Raw genomic sequence first — 8,895 nt, forward strand, 5'->3', positions numbered from 1 at the left:
AACCACCTCAATCATTTTTTTTATTTCATAAATTCTGGCAGCCAAAAACCATCCTCAGGTGTCTCGCTTGGACATTCTAAAATCAAAATGTTCAAAAATTATTTTCTCAAATAATTTTGGAGCAGATCGAGTGGACAAAATCTAGACATGTCTTGCCTTGGACATCGATAATGGTTTAGAAACAAGGGAAGTGTAGGGTTTGAGATTGTGAATCAGAAAACAATTAATCCAACAACAATACAGAAATAGCTGCCAAGATGGTCACACACTGGCCCCTGCATCGTGCAGAGTTAATTATAAAGACTTGCTGGTTTTGCCTTTGACCGCACTCCACGGTCCACCCTCACCCCCATATGCCTACACATGCATATATCTGGCTTGGACCCTGATAACATTCATAGTACAAAAGCTATACAAACGTTCTACTTATCATCTCTATCACCATTTTCCTTTTTTTCTGAAGCTATCCGTCTTTTCTCTTAGTTTTCTTTTCTGCCTCTCAGTTCTCCTTTTTCTCACTAGTGAAAGGAGAGTTATTACCCCCTATATACATCTAATAATTATACCCTATAGTTTAATTAGTCACCAGCTACATATACCTCCAACTTGAAAAGGCAAAAAAAAATGTGTTCTAAATTTAGTATTACATTTCGCTTTATATGTATATATATGTATATATATCAAGAGTTTATTATTATTTCAAAAAAAAAGAGTTTATCTACTATTACTTAAGGCAAAACCTCATGTTACTATTCCTAAGAAACCTCAAATTCTGGCCCTTGATTCCTACTTTCAATCTGACGGTTGATTTCAGTCCTCACCTATTAAACATGACATAGTGGGCCATTGTTGTACTTTTTGGGTCGAAGGTTACTATTCCATTTTTTTTTTACCTTTCTTTTCCCTTCACTTGTCACAGTCGACGTTTGCATATGGGGAAGGAGAGTAGAAGTGTAGTTGTTGGAATTTGATGGGGATTAGACAATGGAAGAAGGAGAAAGCAAAGAGAAGGAGTAGAGATGAGGATGGAAAGTACGTAGAAGAAGGACGAAGCTACTGAATGATCAGAACACTATTCATACAGTGTTTTGGTTTTCCTCTCCTCCTTTCAATCCCTTAGGTTGTACGAGAACGTGTTTTCTGATCCAATTGATGATGGAGGCTTTCATAATGATGTAGAAGATGGAGCAGGAAGCATGGCTCCAATGACGCAAGATACAGTGAATTTTTGTACCTTAAGCTCCTCTTCCCCGATTTCATCATCCATTGCGGATTCGTGGCTTCAATTGTGTACCAACAGATGAGTTTCCTTTATCCAATTCCTCACTCAATTGATCGTACAAATAGTGAACCTACTAATATTCAATTGACGACCTGCTGGTCATAGAGTACTGGGCTTCTTTCATTTCCACTCCTATAAATACTCCTTTGATTTTGGGCATTTTCCACATTGCATACGCTTAAGTTCCTCTGTTAGTTGCTTTAGATCATTTCCGCTCCTGCATCTGAATTTTTGTGAGTTTTACTGATGTCTTTTATGGCTGGATATGCTTTAGATCATATGCGTTCCACACTGCATATGGTTTTTTCCCACGCTACATATGCTTTCTCTAATGTCAAACTCTGCTTCAACTTATGTTTTATTATTTTTGGATTTTAAATTATGTGCATGCTTTTTGTTTTTTATGATCTAATGACTAATTTGGACCTGATTCAGCTCGATTTTAAATTTATTATGTTCTCTGATCAGTGAGTTTTATTAATCCTCACATAAACTATATTAGCCAAAAAAAAATTTGATGCCATCACAGTTGTACAATCATGTCAAGTTCAGTGTAATATATTTTGGATGTTTGATAGTTTTGTTGTTGGCTTGAGGTAGTAATTGCTGGTTGCTTGATGTTGGTATTTTACATGTGGTGTTTTTTAGTTTAGGCATAGATCTGGTGTGCATACCAGTGGTGGATATGGAGGATTCACTATGTTGGTAAGTCGTTGATCAGTGACAGTGTTACTGGGGTAGTGGTGTCGCACTTAACAGCTTTGTTTTTTTGCATCTTGTAGTTTTTTGGCATGGGGTTGGAAATAAGTAACTCTGCTGCTATTCTGTTGGAGGCAGTTTTGAGTCGTGATAAGAGTGTTTTATGCAGCTGGTTTGATGTAGTGTTTGGAGGATGCTTAGCTGCTTGGGGGGTTTAGCAACCTGATTTTGGGGTCAAATGGCTTGTTTATTTCGCATATTGTGGCTGTAATTCTTTCTTTATTAATTTGATTTTTAGAGTGAGGTAAGATTTCTTATTGGGCAGACATTGTCACATTTAGCCCAAATTGTGGAAGTTGCAAAGAAAAACTCTCTTACAGTAATAATACTTTCACACCCTTCTATAAGAGGATTATTAACTCATTGTGGTTGGAACTAATTTGTGTTGGTGTCCCTGTAACATGGCTGCTATTTGAAACTCTTATGCATGCTCTCATTTAGTATGCTACCTATAAGTGAGTCATTTAGTTTTTTTTCAATTTATACAGTCAAGCTTATCAGTGGATGCTTTGATATTGTCTTTCTATTTGATCTTGATATTCTTAATACCTTATATGGATTATCCTATTCCAAAAATTTATGTTAAATTGCCATATGTGTTTTTACTAGAATACTTACTTGATTCAAACAATGCTTTTTCTAGATTTTTTGGGATAGGTTAGACAGTTTTTACAGCTCAGGGGATTTTTCTAGGGTTGTTATTGATGCTAAGTGGGGTTATTATTAAGGTCATATAATTTGTTTGAAGGGTTTGGGTAATAAAAGCTCATGTTTTCTATTCCATGTTTCAAGCTAAAAAGGTGTGATATTATCTATAGGTTCTGGTTCCATCAGCACCTAAATCTTTCAAACGTCCCTGAAGTTTTGTCACTCTATGATATCGATTGAGGTGCAAGCTGGCGTTTCATGTTATTTTTTTTATAAGCAATAAATACTTATTAACACTAATAAGTATTTATTGACGTGATATCTGCTACCTTTTTCTGGTATGCCAATTGCACATGTTTAATTATTACTAATATTGGGCCAAATAGGTGAGATGTATAAGGATAGATGCTAGCATTGTTGCCAGGTAAAAGCGTGATGATATTGCTGTTTGTTCAGCAGGCTTGAGGACCATGGTGCAACCAGCAACCAAGGGAGGGCTGACCTTAGAAAAGAACATGATGGTTGGGAAATTCCAAGGGATAATGTGCCCAACTACACCAATTAGTTCCTTCAGCTGCTAATTCTTCTATGTTTACTGTTCAGTTAGCTCTTTCCATTTTTATAATAAAGCTACTAACTCCATTCTTCTCTTCCTCTGATTTAAAAATTAGATACCCAATCCCTCACCAACTCTAATACAATATTGTGATCATATCTATTAGTCTACATATGAAGCTTTTCAACTAAAAAAGATTCTACAACCCATTTATTCTCCAAAAAATGTTTATTAGAGAGATTCAGACCAATTTGACATGCAAGAGAACTCACACGTGCACACGAAACAGACTGAATTTTTCCCCTCTTGCCCATGATTACTTTTTCTACAATTCTCTTGCCAGTGTTTTAGAAATGGAAAAGTCTAAACCACATGCTGGACTATTACTCTTCTCACTAACTTGGTGTGCAACTTCTGCCGTTGTATACATGATATGTGTATTTTTTATGCAAATGAGGCCAGTGTTTCATCAAGTGTTGACTCTTTAGCACATATGGAGGAGTTCTACAGCATGCAAGCTGCATATGAAGAGTGGTTTAAACAAAGCTAAACAGTCTTATGAAATGCCCCCTTTTCTGCTCTCTTCAATGTTAGAAGTTTTATAATTAATGGCCTTTTATTGGTCTTATCATGGGAAACCAAAATGTCTTCTATTGGAAATTTTTGCATTGTCATTTGTCACATCTTAGAAGCACATATACAATAAGCATGTTTACTTTGATTGATCTTTTTGCTTAGTCCTCCAAGTCTGTTACCAAATTCAGAGCAGAAGGGATAGGGTCCGTGTACGGGAGGTTGTATTCTGGGACAACACAAAATTCTGCCATCCCAGCTTATTGATACTGCCAAGGATGCATTATTGGAGCTGTTTTATACGGTATGTTCAGCCTCTTCATATTATATCTATGCATGAGAGCTTTAATTTTATGATTTTTCCATTGAAACATGTCGGTGTCAAAACTGTGTCTGATCAGAATAGCCTCATGTTGCAGAATTAATTATAAAATTTACATAGCCTTTCTTTTATTTGCAGCGATCTATGCCACAACCTACCACCAGGGAAAATGTTGCCATTTGCTTCTTATGTGGTAAGCAGCACAAGATGCAAGTAACTTACCAGAATAAAAAAAAAGATGGCATAATTTGGATATATATTCGATATTTGACATACAAAAGGTTGTCAATAAATTCACACCTTTAATGTAAACCATCGTGATTTTGTTTTCTATGATAATTAATTCAAAGTTGTTTCCTTTTTCATTCTAATTACAGGTAGCTTCCACATGTACAGATCTTGGTACTAAGGCCGGTCTTCCATACTGCTCTAATCCATACTTGGCATCCTTTACCAAGTAGAGCTCCAATCCTGTCATCAAAATCTTCAGCAATTAGTATAAGAGGAAGATTGTCAACATATAGAGAAAAATATGAAGGAATCATTTGTAATAGAGTGATGAGAGGAAGATTGTTAGTAGCAATTAGTATGAGAGGAAGATTGTTAACAGGCACTGTATACTAATTGCTGACAACATGTTGACAATCATTTTGAAATCTTCAGCATTTAGTATGAGAGGAAGATTGTTAACAGAAAGACATTTCACTTGTCCATCTTCAGCAAATCCATTTTGTTTTGTAATAGAGAAAAATGCATCTAACCACCCTGAACTTTATGCCTTTTACAAATAGGCACTATATACTTTTATTTTGTTCTTATCAATTCTTAAACTTATACTATTGTTATAATAGATCCTTTGATTCACAAATATTCATAAGAGAGAATTTTAATTTACCTTCTTTGACCTTCTTTATTCATGTGCGTTTGGCGCAACCACTTTTCCTACCTACTACATATTATCTACTATATAATAATTATTTACTCCTTCCACTTCTATTTATAAATCACTTTTTATAGTTTTGTTATCTCTAAATATAAGTAACTTTATAATATCAATGAAAGCGTCAATGTTTCTTACCCAAAACAACCGTCATATTTAATATGAAAGGAGCGTGAATTTGAAAAGGTTTTAAATTTGAGAGAGAAATTCATGGGTAATTTAGAAAAGTTCATAAACTTTTTTTATAAATTTATTACTGCTAACTACAAAATTAATTAGTTATTTATTTTTATTTTCATTATTTTTTATATATTAATTGCAAACCTTCTACTACATATAACGAGAAAATTAAATATAAGCATCAAAATATTAATTATCGACATTAGTTAGTGAAGATGAGTCTGATGATGAAGTCAAAGATGTGCGTTCTAAGCAGTTAATTTGGAATGTTGATTTCACTGCTGATCTCATGAATGCCCTTGAACCTTTGTTTTGTTGTGTTTTTTTTATCTATGACATGGTTTAATTTTTTGTATTCATTTAGTTTCTCTACTTACAGTGTGAAATTCAAATGCGTAGATTATCCCTAATCATGTTCAGCAAGAATATTTCGGACACTTGCCTCATAAAATAAACATTCGGATTCCAAATGGATCTTGGACCAAATAGAAATTCTTTGGTACTCCATTGGTGAAAGACATACAAATTCTGGCCTAAAGGGTGATGTTTGTTGCTGGTGGTTTGACTTCTATAGAGCTACATTTAGGAGGCTTGGAAATACTATTGCAACACATGATGCAGTTATGGAGAATGACTCAGGCAAATAGACACAGAGTACTTGTATAAACCCTGTAATCTATCTTGAAGAAGTTGTAACTTTGTTGCATCTCTTTTAATTATGTTACTTAGATCTTTCCCTGAATTGTGGTACTCTGTGCGTTTACATGTATGTTTGAATGTATTTAATGGCAAAACTATCCAAGGTTGGCTATGCATGTGAAACTTGAATTTGTTGTGACTTTGCATGTTGTTTAATGTGGAGAACAATTATATGCTCGTCCCATATTTGTTATTTTAAGATCAGAATTAAATGAGTTTATTTTGTGACTACTTTTTTCATAATTGTTGTAACCCATTGATAAATGGATGTGATATTTTTATTATATACTTAGTTATTATTGAAGTATGATAATATAGTTGAACGTAACGCCAATATGTCCTTGATTGATAAAAAAATTATCAAATTATTTGTGTAATTATAAATAGTTTAGTTATGTTTTTGTTTCATTAAAATATCTATTGACTTATAATTTTATCATTTGTGCATTTCCAAAAAATACTATTACAGTGTTATTGTATTATTATTATATTGAAAAACTGAAAAAACGCAAAATACAACTTTGTTATACACAATTAGTAATCAGTTTATTGTCACCTATGTATCGACAAACTTAATAACAAGTTTTGTTGATTTTATATATTTGAAAAAATTATAAATTATTAGTATGTCAATTTATTTGTTCACCTTAATAAATTATAAAATCAAATATGTTAAATCGTAGAATCGCTCGTCCGTGCATCGCACGGAAACGGGCTACTATCCTAGTTATTAATATAGTTTGCTTATAAAGTCTATAATTAATAAATTCCAATTGGTGGGTACCTTGTCTGCAATCAAAGAAGAGCATTGACAACTGCCCAAACCCCAAAACAACAATTTTATATTTTAATCCAATATTGGAGACTCAATAAAAAGCATGCATCTAATTCTAATATTCATTAATATTCAGTATGATATAAGAATAAGAATGAAACAATGCAACGACCATATAGTAGGTAGAAGAACCGTCTCCATCGTAATACGTATGCACAAGAACACAACCTCAAACCTTCGCGGTTTCTCACGTGTGGCGAAGTTCGTCCGTGCCAAACTGTCGGTGGATTGTTGTCATTGTATAAATGGAAACATCCTTTGAATTTGAACAGTGACAATTGTTGAAAAGGTTGCAGTTTGGTTAAAACTTAGCACCCTAGTATTATATTTATGGCTTCGATGCACGCCACGTGTACCTATATTCATATATTTAGGTACAAAGTTTTTAGTGTACCCCTATTCTATGATGCCATTAGAAACTTCTTTCACTTATGTAGCTTTTTTTCCCACTTTTATGTTAAATTGATCTATCATTTGTGTGGGGTTGCAATGAGTTAGGAAAATAAGCTATCATAATGTAATGTAAATGAACAACGTAATCTCTATTTATAGCTAGGCATGATGAGAAATATATTTGACGCACTGAGTTTTAATGAAGTTTTCATGTATGACTTATAAGAAAATAATGTCTTAGATAATTTTGCAATTGTCTCATAATTAGTGTGCAGATTAAAATCAACTTGATTAATTGTTAGATGAATTTGTTTTTGGGTCCTAACTAATCCAACATGCCCACTTTGTTGTTGAACTTTTGGGATCGCCTTGGATGATATTGTACCTAGCCGCTTTTTGGATCAATCGGGATTAGTACGTAGTTAATTTTTTTTGCAAAGTTAATTAGTTAGGTATGTTTATTAATGATAATAATAATTGATATTCTTCATGATATCAAGCACGTTTATTTTCATATTCGCGACCCCTCAAACATTCCTTGTTCCTACATTTACACTACTATAAACTTGCTTTTACACTTTTTGTTGCTTTAGAATTTGTGCTCATGGATAATAACTGATTAAATACACGCTTCATTATATTTCTTTTGCAAATCAAGATTGTTTTCCTTTAATGTTTTAAATGTTATCTTGTGTTTGGATTTGATCTCAGAATCTCACTGCCTCTTTTCTTTTCATTTGGAGATGACACTTAAATTAAACTATAGTGCACCACTCCTATTTATAAGTTATTTTTATTTAAATATGTAGATTAAGAAAGTAGTAACTAATAATAAATTTAAAACTTTTCAAAATCAAATTAAATTATGTTAAATATGTTCTGAGTTTGAGAAAAAATTTTTAGAGACCAAAACTGACATGAAAAGTCACATAAGTATTTGGTTACTTTTTTGGTTGCTATAACTGAACAATTATTAAAACTTGTTAGTTTTTCATACGAATATTATTATTGACTATTGTTGACTTAGCTATTTAGGAGTACAACGTAAAAAATATCCTAACAGTTGACAATGTCTAGCTAGAGTCCCTATTTTTCACTAGAATGGGGTGAAATAAATTGGTTTTTATTATATATTTAGATTTGTTGTTTCTACTGAATGGACAAATTTGCAATTCTTACAAAGCATTGATTAATGAGGATCAAATATTGTACTTAATGACAAAGCTAGCTACTCCATAGATCAATTATATATAATAAACCGACAATGAAGACAGAGACTTACAATTAGTAGCTTAGTTAAACAGAAATTCTTATAGAAAAACACTGAAATTGGTCAAAATGACAGATAATGTAAATTTGTAACTGTCTGTTCAATTGAGGAATAGACAAACCAACCAAATGCGCGCTTTCATTAACTGAAGCTATTGGCATGTAATGTCATTAAAAAAAATTGAAATTTAACCTGAATTGAAAGGGACCATATGCCGGATCCAATTTTTTTGAGTTCTACCTTTTAAATAATTTAAATTATATTTAATCTACTTCCAATTGCTACATAATTCACAAGAAAATTAATAAATTAGAGCGTAGGTAGTTGCATAATGTTTAATTAAGTATGTTTTAACTGATCCATTTATTCTACCAAATACATACTATTCCTAGCATAAGCAAGAGCTACCAAAAAGCTCATCTTAGTAATTCTCATTAT

General features: G+C 32.8%; 1 long non-coding RNA gene across 1 annotated transcript; it reads left to right on the forward strand.

Moving 5' to 3' along the window:
• Positions 1 to 897: 897 nt before the first annotated feature.
• LOC130738346 (uncharacterized) lies at positions 898 to 4,836 on the forward strand. Its single transcript, XR_009019339.1, has 3 exons — positions 898 to 4,122; positions 4,279 to 4,333; positions 4,518 to 4,836. It is a non-coding gene; the product is annotated as an uncharacterized LOC130738346 (long non-coding RNA).
• The last annotated feature ends 4,059 nt before the right edge of the window (positions 4,837 to 8,895 follow it).

This window comes from Lotus japonicus, chromosome 2, assembly GCF_012489685.1.
Source record: "Lotus japonicus ecotype B-129 chromosome 2, LjGifu_v1.2".
In the NCBI taxonomy this organism is placed as follows: domain Eukaryota; kingdom Viridiplantae; phylum Streptophyta; class Magnoliopsida; order Fabales; family Fabaceae; genus Lotus; species Lotus japonicus.